Genomic DNA, 15,512 nt, shown 5'->3' on the forward strand with positions numbered 1-15,512 from the left:
CCGCTTTCATGCCCTTGCTTGAGATGTGGTGGCCCTCGGGTTAAATCCCCACCAATCAGCTCTTTCCCTTCAAAGGAGAAAGCAGCCTATGGTCATTTGGGACTATGGTGACTTTACGATTAAAAGTGTTGTAATTCCTGTTGACACATTTAAACTCCTGTTGTCAAAATTGTTTGTTTAGACTCTTTCACGCTCACACTTAGTAATACCATTGCATGTATGCATCCATTTACAATGCGACTGGCCCATGTAAACAGACCCCACTTGCTATAGTTATGGAAAGCTGCCACTAGATGGTATTATAACTGCACAGTGTCCTGTGCCTTTTTGACCTACTGTGCAGAAGGCTACATGGGGTCTACTTGCCGGCATTAATATACGTGTTCAAATATAACTTCCATACATTTAAGCCAGAAGGCTTCAATAAACGTGACTCTTCTAAATCAAGATGACTTGAAAATCCTGGCGGGGGTTCCTGAAAGAACGGCTCAGCCCCTCTTTATAATGTAAATAACACAACAGCTTTATGTCAGTTTCACAGTTGACGGTGTGAAATGGAACCGATTATGAAGTTTGCTTTGACAGGCAGTCACTGGAGAATGGTGTTGTTCATGTTAATGAAAATTTAGAGTACTTTTGGCATGATAATTAAAGGCCTCACTGTATACAGACTCCTCCTGCCTTTCACTTCCGACACTTCTCATTGTGTCGTTAATTCAAGTCTTGTTGAAATGAGCTGTGATTAGTCGACGAGTGCAGGAGCTCCACTTTGTACAGTCAGCTGAAGTTAATTCCTTTCAATACTAATAAATAACATTCCGATTATTTATAATCCTTCTCCGCTGCCTCCTTTTCCTGCGCGTTTCACCGGCGCCAGGATCATGTCGGTGAGGGTACCCATGCACCATCGGTACGTTATGGAGGACAGGACCAGCTTCAGGTGTGACCGGGTAGTCAAGGGAGATAGATCACTCGGTTGCATGGTGTACCGAAAACAACCTCTCTCTAAATGTCAACAAAACAAAGGAACTGATCATCGACTTCTGGAGCGTAGGACGACGCTCTACATCAATGGCTCCAAAGTGGAGATGGTCGATAGCTTTAAGTTCCTGGGGGTCACCATCACCAACAATCTGTCCTGGTCTACTCGCTTTGACGCAACAGTCAAGAAAGCCCGACAACGTCTTTACTTCCCACCGAAGCTAAAGAAATTCAGCATATCTGCATCGACTCTCACAAACTTCTACAGATGTGCCATAGGGAGCATCCTATCCAGCTGCATCACAGCTTGGCATGGCAACTGCTCGGCCCAAGATTGCAAGAAACTGCAGAGTGTGGTGAACTCAGCCCAACGCATCACACAAGCTTGCCACCCTCCCATTGATTCTGTCTACACCTCCCGCAGCCTCAGGAAGGCAGACAATATTATCAGAGACCCCTCCCACCCAGGCTTTGCCCTCTTCCAGACCCTTCCATCAGGCAGAAGATACAGAAGTCTGAAGACCCGCACATCCAGATATAGGAACAGCTTCTTCCCCACAGCTACCAGACTCCTCAACGACTCCCCCTCGGACTGATCTGTTCCCTATAAGAACACTATTCACGACGCCCAAAGCCGGGGTCCCATTTTTACCAACCGGCCAACCTTCGGGACACAACCCAGCCGACTTTGACGACCCATGCCGGCCGACCTTCACGACCCACGCCGGCCAACCTGCCCGACCCACCATTTTCTCTTACCTTGTTTGCTGCTGACAAAAAATGGAGGAAATGATTTTGGGTCCCTTTGGCCCTCGTACACGCTCCTCCAATGGAACCAGATGGATGACAGTGAAGCCTCCCGGTGTCGGAAAGCATGGAGTCTCCATCTGTCCAAAGTTCTGCATTTTTTTCCTGTAAAATTTTATCAAATAAAACCCCCCCAAACTTTAATAAAAAATAAAAATTAAATGAATAAAATAAATGAATAAAATGAATAACACCCTCCTGAACTTGTAAAACAAAAAGCTGCGACCATTTACAAAAACAGCGGCTGCATTTTTTTTTTATATGTTTGCGGCCATTTTGAAGGCCGCTTGCAGCCGGCATTATTAACAGCCAGCCGTTGCACGCAGATTTGCGCGATCGGGAGCGCCGCGACGGATGGCTCCGCGACCCTCCCGACACCCATCCGTGATCCACCCGCGGGTCGCGCCCCCGAGTTTGACAATGCCTGCCCTGTGCTGCTCTTGCTCATGTGTTAGCTTTGTTTGGCTTTTGTTTCGCACTGTAACCAATTACTTATTTGTCGATGTACTGTGTACTTTTTCGCATCCACTGTAACTATCTACTATTCTTCAATGTCTACTATGCACGTTTCCTTAGCCGCAGAAAAATATTTTTCACTGTTCTTTGGCACATGTGACAATCACATCCTCCGCACCTTCATGGGCTAGGACGACGCCGGAACAGTTTGCGCCACTCCACAGTGGGTCCGCGCATGCGCGGGAGCGTCAGCGTCTGCTGAGACCCCCGCGCATGCGCACATGGAGTCACTCCCGCACCGGGAATGGCGGATAACCACGGCCTCCGGTGCGGAAGGAATAGAGTGCCCCCCCCCACGGCACAGGCCCGCCCATGGATCGGTGGGCCCTGACCGCGGGCCAGGCCACCGTGGGGGCACATCCCGGGGCCAGATCCCTCCGCGACTCCCCAATGACCCCGGAGGTCGCCTGCGCCGCCAGGTCCCGCCGGTAAGGACCAACTCCCTGTTGGCGGTACTGGCTACAGGCGGGCGGGACTTCGGTCCATCGCGGGCCGGAGAATTGGGGCGGGCCCGGGGCCCATTGAGTCGCGCCGGACCCCGCCATTCTCCGAGGCGGGCGGCGCGACTCACGTCACGCTGGTTTTTGGGGGATGGGAGAATTCGGAGGCCGGCAGGGGCGGGATTCACGCCGACCCCCGGCGATTCTCCGACCCGGCAGGGGGGGTCGGGGAATCCCGCCCGGGGTGTTAAAGTGAAATCCCGCCTCAGTTGATTGAAAAAGATGCTGTGGTGCTATGTGGAATACCTATCTTTCAATCAACATTGCAAAACAGTTTAGCTGGGTCAGTGCCACACTGCTCTGTAAGGATTGGCTGCTGCCTTTCCCACATTACCACCCCTGCATTTCAGAAGTACGTCATTGGTTGTAAATAACTTTGAGATGTCCCGCGGTCATGAGAGGCGTCACATAAATGCAATTATATTTACCTCAGCCTCGCTGCGGTTCACAGCAATAGATCACAATGTGGACGTTGGGTGAGAACACAGTTTGACTCTGCTGTACTGCACACTAACGCAGATATACCCAACCACAAACACACATACACACACATAGATACACGCAACCACACACATACACACAGATAGATACACACTACATTCACACCAGCACACGGCAGTATACATACAACCACAAACACACAAGTACTCACATACATATACGCAACCACATAAATATGCACACACACACAACCTCAAACATATAACACACGCACAAACACACACCAGGGACCCGGGTTCGATTCCTGGCTTGGGTCACTGTCTGTGCGGAGTCTGCACGTTCTCCCCGTGTCTGCGTGGGTTTCCTCCGGATGCTCCGGTTTCCTCCCACAAGTCCGGAAAGACGTGCTGTTAGGTGAATTGGACATTCTGAATTCTCCATCTGTGTACCCGAACAGGCGCCGGAATGTGGCGACGAGGGGATTTTCACAGTAACTTAATTGCAGTGTTAATGTGAGCCTACTTGTGACAATAATAAAACTTAACCTCACACACACACACAGCCTCACACAGACAAAGCGTGGCAAGGTGGTGCCGTGGGACCGAGGTCCCAGGTTCGAATCCCAGCCCCGGGTCACTGTCCGTGTGGAGTTTGCACATTCTCCCCGTGTTTGCGTGGCTGTCACCCCCATAACCCGAAGATGCGCAGGGTAGCTAGATTGGCCCTTAATTGGGAAAAAAAACGTTTGGGTACTTTAAATTTATAAAAAGAAAACACACACCACCTCGCACACATATGCACACACACGCACACACAAACACAGACACAATAATAATAATAATAATAATTGCTTATTGTCACAAGTAGGCTTCAATGAAGTTACTGGGAAAAGCCCCTAGACACAACACCATACATGCAACCACACGCACACACACACACACACAAAACCCCACAGATGCAGCCCCACGCGCACACGGATCCAGCGCTGTGCTGATATTTGGAGATGTGTGGGATGTGTCTGCGCTGTAACATTCTGCAAATCTCCATCCTGTCTCCTGGGGAGTGGCCACTTGGATGAGATACCTGAGGGTAATCAGTCTTCATAGAACAATGCAGCAGAGTGTTCCCTCAAAAGAGAGGAAGACTAGAACATCTAGACACCAGACAGAAGACATTACATCAACCCCGTTTCACAGGAAAAACATGTGAAGCCATAATGAGACAAGCGGGTGAAGCTTGCCTTTGATTTGTCTGACTTTGAGAAGAAAAGGCACATCTTGTAACAATAAGATAATTTTTTTTTTATACAGTGATGTTATTTCTGGTTCTGTATTAAACCCCAGCTTATTAAATTAAATAGATGCCTTTCACACATTGTTCTGTCAAACTGCGAATTTTGTGTTGAAGTGCCTATTACTAGAGGCGAGGCAGCATATTATTACAATCTCAGCGCTTATTCACTCACATTGCGAAACCTGGGAAATGTCATGGGGCCTGTGAATTTGGCTGGTTAATTTATTGTAACCAAAGGTTCCTCTGTGTAAATGTGCGAGAAAGCTCCAATTAGTGGAAGTTCCACAGACCAAGCTGATTTAGAGTGAAAACCGGAATCTCAGCACCTTAATGAGTCTCAGATCAGAGTCTTAATGGGAGAGCTTCACAAGCAGGAATGCTACAATGGGAGATATTTGTAGACTTAATTATCTCGCTCCCGTCTCTCCCTCTCGCTGGAGTTCTTCACAGGAAAATGTCCACTTTCTGACTTGGTTGGTTAGGTCTGAATTTAACTTCCCCGTCATGCTTGGTGGAAACTGGGCCACGAGGAGGATTTTGTTTCCAACTTATTCATTCGCGTGTGTCCCACTGTCTCGGGCAGAGTTCATTTGCCCCACCCCTAATTACTCCTTGAGGACTGGTTTAGCTCAGTGGGCTAGACAGCTGGTTTGTGATGCAGAACAAGGCCAGCAGCGCGGGTTCAATACCCGTACCAGCTGAGAATTCTGAACTCTCCCGCTGTGCACCCGAACAGGCGCCGGAATGTGGCGACTAGGGGCTTTTCACAGTAACTTCATACTTGTGACAATAAAAAGATTATTATTGTTAGAAGGCGGTGGTGACCTTCTTGAACGGCTGAAGTCCCTGTGGTGTAGGTACACCCACAGTGCTGTTAGGGAGGCAGTTGCAGGATCTTGACCCAGCGACAGTGAAGGAAAGGCCGATATATTTCCAAGTCAGGATTGTGAGTGACTTGGAGGGAAACCTGCAAGTGGTAGCATTCCCACTTATCTGCTGCCCTTGTCCTTTTCGGTGGTAGAGGTCGCAGATTTGGAAGGTACTTTTGAAGGAGCCTTGGTGAGTTCCTGCAGCGCATCGTGTGGGTGGCACACACGGCTGCTCCTATGTGTCGGTGGGGGAGGGAGTGAATGTTTAAGGTGGTGGATGGTATCAAACTTCATAAGTGTTGTTGATTCGCTCATCCAGGCAAATGGAGAGTATTCTTTCACACTCCTGAATTGTGCCTTGTAGATGTTGGACAGGCTTTGGAGAGCCAGGAGGGGAGTTACCCACTGCAGGATTCTTAGCCTCTGACCTGCTCTTGCAGCCACAGTATTTATATGGCTAGTCCAGTTCAGTTTGTGGTCAGTAGTAGGCGTTGATAGTGGGGGGATTCAGCGATGGAAATGCCATTGAATGTCAAGGGGCAGTGGTTAGATTTTCTCTTGTTGGTGAAGGTCATTTTGTGGCGCTTGGGCGGTGTGAATGTTACTCAAGATGGTAGTGGGTAAAACAATGGGAGTTACTTATATATACGAGCTCACTTCCTTTCTCCATGCTCCCCATCTTAACATGCATCTTCTGGACAGACAGGCATCCCCCAACACCCCCCCCCCCACCCCCCCCAAACCCCAAGAAGGAAGGGAGGTCCTGTATTAAATATGAAGATCACTTTGACCAATGTCAAACTTGAATTGGGCTTGACAAAGAAGTTGACAGAGAGACAGAAAAACCCATGGCAATTTGGGGAATAGAAGAAGGTATAAAACTTCACAAACCAGGAAGTAGGTGACAGGCCAATACAGGTTTCTCTTCCCTGTCAACCGCGGACAGCAGAGCACTTGACAGGACTACCCCTGTCTTCTCTTGCTCCTATTTCTGTGTCGCTGTGAGGCTCATTGTGATGGGCTCATTCTCCGCTCTGACGGGAGCATTTAGCTCGCGCCTTCACACAGTTCCCAGAGCCTGGGTGTCCTTGGCGCGACATGATTACGTTTGTCCTGAAAAAAAAGATAAACGTTGTTGAAGCTTTTTATTTTGCCCTGGTCAGGACAAATACAAGAATGTCAAATTTCAAGCAATCACCACAATTTACACCACAGGGTGCTGATTGGCTGGCTGGTGGACTCTGATTGGTCGAGACTTTGCCATGGAGAAAACATTGGGGCAAGTGTAGGCTCCCCAAGCTCCAGAGGAATTCAGAGTCAACTTACCAACCAATCAGCACTCTCTTCCCCAGTAGTATAAATTGTGATTGCTTGAAATTTGGTTTTCTTGCATTTGTCCTGATGAAGGCAAGATGAAAAGCCTCAACAAGTCGCTTTTTTCATCAATATTCAAATTCTGAATTAGTTTTGACGATCCACCAAAGTCCACATAGCTTCTTGATTATGTAAATAGGATTAGGAGATAAGGAGGTTCACAGTCCCTCTTCAGCAATTGTGGTCAGTTACCTGAGTTAGTAACACAGACAGAACTGTTTACAATTAATCACCATGAGGATCCTTAATGGCCTCAGTATGTACAAAATGGAATGATTAGATGCTGACTATAATTGAACATACTTGATGCGACCATCAATTCACACGAGACGGAGAGTTGAAGGGAACAGTGGTTTTAATCAGCTAGATCTGTGCCTGCCTGCAACTGCTCTGTACTGAGTGCTGCCTACAGGCTGCAGATCTCTATACCTCCCCTGAGGGGGAGGAGCCAGAGGCAGAGCCCACAAGGGCACCAACATAATACAATGTAATGTAATACAATGGTGAATGGTAGCAGTAATACATTCACCACAATACTCTCTCAGAATGCAAACACAATTGGCACAATTGCATATCAAGCATAATCCCCTTGTAGTTAGTGGGGCGTAGAGGAAGGGGAAGGGAAAGGGGGCAGCGAGGGAGCTTCAGGATATGCATGGGGTAAGAAGCTGCCCTCATTTTAAATCTGCCCCTTCGCCTGGTTTCCGCTAAGCTGCGTGCGGTGTGGGCCATGAGTCAGAACCAGAATCAGCCAATGACAGAACGTGCTGGATGCAGCCAAATGCCATCCACTTTGGCTCCGAGGGCGTCAAATTGGAATATTGACTGTGAAGGAGCAATGAGATTAAAGTGTCCATATTCCATCCACACAAATGACTAAATGCCGAAAGTAATCAAAGAGCCTTTAACCCGAGCAGAAGTTGAAGGGGAGGAAGTGACGCTTGAGTTCTACAGGGGCCATTGACTCGTCCAAGGTCACTGTGTTCAGAGCTGGCCGCCAATCCTCAGAAAAGACCATTTTCCCATGTTGAGGTGCCCCCCCATCCCCCCACCCCTCCACCACTTCCCTTAAATGGTCAGAGAAGGCCCACAGGAGGCCAAGAATCTTTGCCAGCCCCACAGGGCCTTCATTGGGCAGTGACCCCGTCCTCTGACTCTCCATTGGTCATAACTGAGTGACTGTTTCCCCACACGTCCTGGATTTTACACTCAGCTCCATGTGGTTGTGGAATGGCAGACAGAGTCGGGGGGTGGGGGGGGGGGGTGGGGGGGGTGGGGGGGGGGGGTGGCAGATGCAGGAATGGGATATTAAATGGGGCCCCACGGCAGTGGAGACATGCCCTCCCGGATACTCCACTACCCCTGATGAAGAAGGACAATCCACTCGGCAATGGGCCAATTAAACCCTTACTTTTTTAATTCATTCGCATGATGAAGGCATCGCTCGGAAGACCCAGCATCTATTGCCCATCCCTTGTTGCCCTTCAGAAGGTAGTAGGGAGCTGCCTTCTTGAACCGCTGCAGTCCCTGTGGTGTAGGTACACCCACTGTGCTGTTAGGAAGTGAGATCCAGGATTTTGACCCAGCGACAGTGAAGGAACGGCTGATATATTTCCAAGTCAGGGTATTGTGTGACTTGGAGGGGAACCTCCAGTTGGTGGGGTTCCCAGGTATCTGCTGCTCTTGTATTCTAGATGGTCATGAGCATTGGTTTGGAAGGTGCTGTCGAAGGAACCTTGGTGAGTTACTGCAGTGCATCATGGTACACACGGCTGCCATGGTGATGGGGGTGGGGGGGCATTGATTTTTGTGTAAGGGGAGCAATCAAGCGGGGCTGATTTGACCTGGATGGTGTTGAGCTTCTTGAGTGTTGTTGGAGCTGCACTCATCCAGGCAAATGGAGAGTATCCCATTGCACCCCTGACTTGAGTGGGAGCGGCACGGTAGCACAGTGGTTAGCACTGTTGCTTCACAGCTCCAGGGTCCCAGGTTCGATTCCCGGCTTGGGTCACCGTCTGTGCGGAGTCTGCACGTTCTCCCCGTGTCTGCGTGGGATTCCTCCGGGTGCTCCGGTTTCCTACCACAGTCCAAAGATGTGCAGGGTTAGGTGGATTGACCACGCTAAATTGCCTCTTACTGTCCAAAAAAGGTTAGGTGGGGTTACTGGGTTACAGGGATAAGGTGGAGGTGTGGGTTTAAATAGGGTGCTTTTTCCAAGGGCTGGTGCAGACTCGATGGGCTGAATGGCCTCCTTCTGCACTGTAAATTCTATGATTCTAGGACCAATTAATGGCCTCCTGCCGCTACTGGCATTACACCTGTGGGGGGTGTGCGACTCCATCGCTAAGTGTCTGAGCCATTAGATTCTGCTTCCAGAATCGCAGCTGCGTCTGGGTATTGTATAAAACCCGGCTTATTTATCCTTCCAACTGCCTTGTTAAACCCTCCCCCACCCTCCCTTCCTGTCTTAGAAGGGCCTGCCAGCCTGGCCCCTGCAAGAGCCCAGACTTACCTCCAACTGGGCTCCTCAGTTTCTCTCCTCCTGAGGAACTGCCTGCAGTCCCAGCCACGGCCACCGCCACTAGTGGCGCTGCCAGGGCACACGGGTTCTCAGCCATTCAATTGCTCGGCAGCACTCGGAGACGGGTCTCCCCCTCCAATGGGGGTGGAAGGCCTGCCTCAGGCCAGCTGAAGACAGTGAACCAGTTGTGAGGCGAGCCAGCCAGGCGCTGGTCGGTCCAGCCCCGCCATTTTCACCGGAGGTTGGGGGGCGGAGTGGGAAGGACGTGTGGAGTCCCAACCCTGTGTAATAATTGGATTCGATAAGCTACATAAGGTGAAACTATCTTAAAATTAGAGTTACCCCATGTGGCGGTGAAATCAGGAAGCACTTTTTAACTCAAAGGGTGACATTTACTCTCCAATTGTTGCAGATGTGGAGGGAAGGCAATTGGAATTTGTCGGTTGAGATTGGAAGATTTTTGTTGGGTGAGGGTTACTTGGGAAGGGCGGGGTCGGTTAGCTCAGTTGGCTGGACGGCTGGTTTGTGATGCGCACAGTGATGTCACACAGCGCGGGTTCAATTCCCCGAGCGGCTGAGGTTATTGATGAAGGCCCCGCCTTCTCAACCTCGCCCCCCTCGCCTGAGGTGCGGTGACCCCTCAGGTTAAACCGCCACCAGCCAGCTCTCCCCCCCCTTCCCCCCCCCCCCCACCCCCCCTCCTCAAAGGGGAAAGCAACCAATGGTCCTCTGAGAGTATGGTGACGAACATGGGGTAGGGGACATAGGCAAGTAAATGATCCTGAGGGACAGGCCAGCCGTGGTTCAACTGCTCGGTGGGCCGAATGGCCATTTTCTGTTCCTCTGTGCTTGCTCCTAGTATTCCGAGCATCCTTGCCACTTTGCGGGAGAGCACAGTTTAAGGTCCAGTTCCAAAGCAGCAGAGACACAATTAAATCCAGTGTGCCAACAAATGACAATAATCTCCTCGCCTTTCTCGTCAAATTAACGGTCAATCTCATTAGCGGTCTAGCTTTTGGCAATGGTGCTTGACCACTGGAGTGTGATGAGTAGATATGGCAGCGTAGTGGTAATGTGCCTGGATTAGTTATTCTGAGGCCATGGGGAACGTGGGTTCGAATCCCACCCCAACCTCTGTTGGATTTTAACTTTAATTTTGAACATCTGGAATTAAAAGCTAGCCTCAGTAATGGCGACCGTGATACCACTGACAATTGTCGTAAAATCCAGTCTGGTTCACCGCTGTCCTTTAGGGAGGGAAATCTGCCGTCCTCACCTGGTCTGGTCTACATGTGACACCAGACCCAGAGCAATGGTTTGACCCCTGTCATGATATTCATGTAAACATCATAGCACATACATACTGATGGACAGATCAACGGACCAATCAACACACACACAACACCACAGCCAATCACAGGCAAGAGCATACACAGTACAAAACAGGGAACACGACACTTCCTGAGCATTCCAGCAGGAGACAGCTCAGGGCACAGAGCTCATAGCAAGCCACTCAGACATCCACCATGTGCCACTACAAGATAGTATTAGGAGTAGGTCCACAGATTTTAGGGTTATGATCGAACCTCAGTAACCAGTTTACCACTGTAAATAAATGTTAGCAATAAAACTGAGTTGTATCATTCGCAACCGTGTTGGTTTGTCTGTGTAGCAGAGTACCCAACACATCAACCCCTAACTGCCCCTCTGAAGTGGCCCAGTGTAATAACCCCTCACGAGACACACGGAGATGACCTGATTGCCCTTCCCGTGGGGGCCACGGAATACGAGCTACCGCGGTGAGGGGTGGAGACCCATCAGCAGTGGCTCATCGAATCATAGCCTGCCCGAATTGGGACCGGTAAGATCGGCAGTCCCGGTTGGGGCCTAGATGCTGCATGCCGCCTCCTCTTTTGGCTATAATGAAACCTCCGTTTGAATCACCTTTTCGGATGTCCTGAGCTTTCATACCCAGCTAGCCACTCAGTCCAAGGGCAACCGGGGATGAGCAACAAATGCTGCCCTTGCTCAATGGTGCCTACGTCCCGTAAAAGAGTAAACCAGACAAAAAGGATAAAGGTATTCGATTTTCACCAGTTGCACATCCCTCCTGCTTTCCCTCCTCATGTCAGCAATGCCACTGAGTCACCTTCAATGGGGAGGTGGTGTGAAGATAAAGAGGGTTCGAATTTTGATGTCCACCACAGTAGAGGTTGGATATTTGGTGTCTTTGTCATTGGCTTATTGGAGTCAGGGGGCGGTTGGGTAGGAAGAGCAGAAGCGGACTGTACGGCCATTGAACCAGCTCCAGTATTCATGGTGGATCTTGGGCTTTGACTCCGCTTTCCCACCCTCTCCCCCTACCCCCTCACTCCCTGATCTGTCGTGCTCAACCTTAAATGTGGTCAGCAGTGGATTACCCACAATGCCCTGGGTCAGATAATTCCAAAGATTCACAAACCCTTTGAAAGAAGCATTTTCTCCTCATCTGAGTCCTAAATGATCGGGGCCTTTTACCTGAGACTTTGCCACCCCCCCCCCCCCACCCCCGCACCCTCCACTCCCGCCAATCCCGACCAGCGGAAACAACCCCTAAGCCTGCTACCTTGTCAAGCCCCTTCTGACCCGCGTGTGTTTTCAGTGCGATGGCCTCTCGCCCTTCTAAATTTCGGACAATGTAGGCCCGGTTTTACCCAGCCTCTAGTCACCAGACAGCTCCTTCATCCCGGGGATCAGCTCAGTGGTGAAAAGAGGGGGAGAGAGAGTGTTGGAAAATCTCAGCGGGTCTGGCTGCGGCTGTGGGGAAAGAGAGGAACAGAGTTAACGTTTCGAGCACAATGTGACTCTTCTTTGGGTTCCGAAGAAACTCAAGATGGAATTTTCCAGCCCATCCCCTTCACCCCTCCCCCCCCCCCCCCACCCCGCTGCTCCACCACCATGCGGATTTTCCAGCCCTTTCCCCACCAGTGGCATCCTCCAGACCCGCCAATGTCAATGGCAATTTGCACCGCTCGGTCGCCCCACTGCTAGGGATCCCCCTGCGGTATGGTGGTGGGGCGAGTTGACGAGGCGAGCGGGGGTCGACTTTGGCGGGACTGGAAGACATTGCCGGCAGGAAGGGCCCACTGTTTCTCTCTCCACGGATTCTGCCAGGCCCGCCGGACCATCCCCCCAGCCCCCTCACCCCGGCGGCACTTTCCGTTTTCGGTAGCACAGTGGTTAGCACTGTTGCTTCACTGCGCCAGGGTCCCAGGTTCGATTCCCGGCTCGGGTCACTGTCTGTGCGGAGCCTGCACGTTCTCCCCGTGTCTGCGTGGGTTTCCTCCGGGTGCTCCGGTTTCCTCCCGCAAGTCCCGAAAGATGTGCTTGTTAGGTAAATTGGACATTCTGAATTCTCCCTCTGCGTACTCGAGCAGGCGCCGGAATGTGGCGACTAGGGGCTTTTCGCAGTAACTTCATTGCAGTGTTAATGTTAATGCCTCATCATTGTTACTGACTAGAACTCCTTCCGTGGCTCCTTGATTGACCTACTGGTGGTTTGGCACAGGAACTGCTTCCCGAGGGAGATGGGGGTGGGGAGGGGGGCGGGGTGTGGGGGTGGGGGGTGGCGGAGGTGGGGGAGGTTCAACCCTTCAGCGAAGAGGCAGGAGGAGAAAAAAAAAACAAAGGAAACCAGAAACAGCGAGATGAGAAAAGAGAGGGGCACACTTGACTACAAATCTGCCATATTCAATCTGACTCTCTGAAAAATATTACCAGCAGCTTGCTCTGATGGGAAGATAGGGCATTAAATAGCTCTGGGTCTGTATCAAAATAAACCATTTCAAATCGTAGGCAAAAAAAAAAATCCAATTTCAGGAACATTTACAGGAGCAGATAGAACCCGGGATGACAACAGACAAGCATTGAAATATGTCAGTCCCCCCATTCATCAGATTGCAATTTCCTCCGGGTCGAGGTGGCTTGGTTTGTTTGAATGTTGCTCTTTCACCTCTGGGACTTAGCTTCAAATCTGTCACAGACAGATGGATGAAGATTTCTTTTCTCTGTCACGCTCCCCTCTCCCTCAGCGCGAAGCCTATTGGAGTTCTCGAATGGGACGTCTCAATGTGGCTCGCTGATAATCAGGCTGCCCGTCCTGTCCATTCAACGAAAGAGAAAGACGTGGAGCCGCTGCCGTTTGTCGATGACTGACTGCTGGAATGATTTGGAGCTGTCGAATAAATCCTTTGAAGCTGGTCCTTTTTCCCTCTCCCCCCACCTCACCAGCCCCCGTACCATTGGATTTCCAATGAGCAAGCTGTGCGCATCAGTAACTGCGGATCACAGGGGCAGTTTATCATAGATTATCATAGAATTTACAGTGCAGAAGGAGGCCATTCGGCCCATCGAGTCTGCACCGGCTCTTGGAAAGAGCACCCTACCCAAGGTCAACATCTCCACCCTATCCCCATATCCCACTAACCCCACCCAACACCAAGGGCAACTTTGGACACTAAGGGCAATTTATCATGACCAATCCACCTAACCTGCACATCTTTGGACTGTGGGAGGAAACCGGAGCACCCGGAGGAAACCCACGCACACACGGGGAGGATGTGCAGACTCCGCACAGACAGTGACCCAAGCCAGGAATCGAACCTGGGACCCCTGGAGCTGTGAAGCAATTGTGCTATCCACAATGCTACCGTGCTGCCCTATTCCTTTCTTTTTGACCACGTTTATCGGAGGTCCACGAGATTTCAGTGGATCTTGAACCCGGCGTCACGAGCACTTTGATGATTGCCTCTCGAGATTCGTCTCTCTTTGCACTTTCCCGTACTCATTCACTGACCAACACAAACTTTGTTTTCAGCACTGTTTTTTAATTTGGGCAACTGAAACGGCTATTTGGAATTCAGGTCCACGCGAGTGAGCCGATCGTTGCAGACGATTCCCCAACTCAGAGACCCCTGTGAACCGTAGTCTTATTGCATTGTGCTTATCATCTTCCAACACATCTTTGTTCTGAGCCAAAATGGGCTTCGGTGGGCTATTGGTGGCCATAAGCTGTCGAGGCCCGAGGCTCTTGACTTCCCGCCCTAAACCTCTCCGTCTCTCCCTCACTCTCCCTCTGTCTCTCCAGTTGAAGATGATTAAGGGCAGCACGGTAGCATTGTGGATAGCACAATTGCTTCACAGCTCCAGGGTCCCAGGTTCGATTCCGGCTTGGGTCACTGTCTGTGCGGAGTCTGCACATCCTGCCCGTGTGTGCGTGGGTTTCCTCCGGGTGTTCCGGTTTCCTCCCACAGTCCAAAGATGTGCAGGTTAGGTGGATTGGCCATGCTAAATTGCCCTTCGTGACCAAAATTGCCCTTCGTGTTGGGTGAGGTTGCTGGGTTATGGGGATAGGGTGGAGGTGTTGACCTTGGGTAGGGTGCTCTTTCCAAGAGCCGGTGCAGACTCGATGGGCCGAATGGCCTCCTTCTGCACTGTAAATTCTATGATAATCTATGATTAATCTAGGACAAAGGTTCGGCACAACATCGTGGGCCGAAGGGCCTGTTCTGTGCTGTGTATTTTTCTATGTTCTATGATTGTTAAAACCTTTCTTTTTGACCTCGTTTTTTGGTCACCTGCCGTTAACCCGGTTTGTGTGGCTCAAGGTGAAATCCTGTTTGGCCACACTCTCGCAAAGCACCTTGGGATGTTTGACCATGTTAATGGTGCTGCAATCACAGAATCACAGAATAGTTCCGGTGCAGAAGGACGCCATTCGGCCCATCGTGTCCGGGCCCAACAAAGATCTGGCAGCACCAATTGCATTTTCCAGTGCTTGGCCCATAGCCCCTAGAGGTTACCGCAGAGCAGGCGAATATCCAAACACTTCTAAAATGTTACGAGAAGAGAGTTTCTGACTCAACCACCCTTTCAGGCAGTGAGTTCCAGACTCTCACCAACCTCTGGGTGAAAACACTTCTCCTCAACACCCCCCTTAGCCTCCTATCTCTTACCTTTAATCCGCACCCCTCTCCAAATGGAAAAAATGCCATCCTATCCATTCTATTATTATGGGTCCGGGTTTACAGAACCCCAAAGTGTTTCATGGAGTTCAACCGACCCACAACTTTTAATAGATTGTGGTGTGGGAAGCACACGGCGTACTCTCCAGGTGTGATACAGCAGAAATGGACAAGTGGTTTTTAAAACAAAACAATGTTTATTCTATGA

This window comes from Scyliorhinus torazame, chromosome 29, assembly GCF_047496885.1.
Source record: "Scyliorhinus torazame isolate Kashiwa2021f chromosome 29, sScyTor2.1, whole genome shotgun sequence".
In the NCBI taxonomy this organism is placed as follows: Eukaryota; Metazoa; Chordata; class Chondrichthyes; order Carcharhiniformes; family Scyliorhinidae; genus Scyliorhinus; species Scyliorhinus torazame.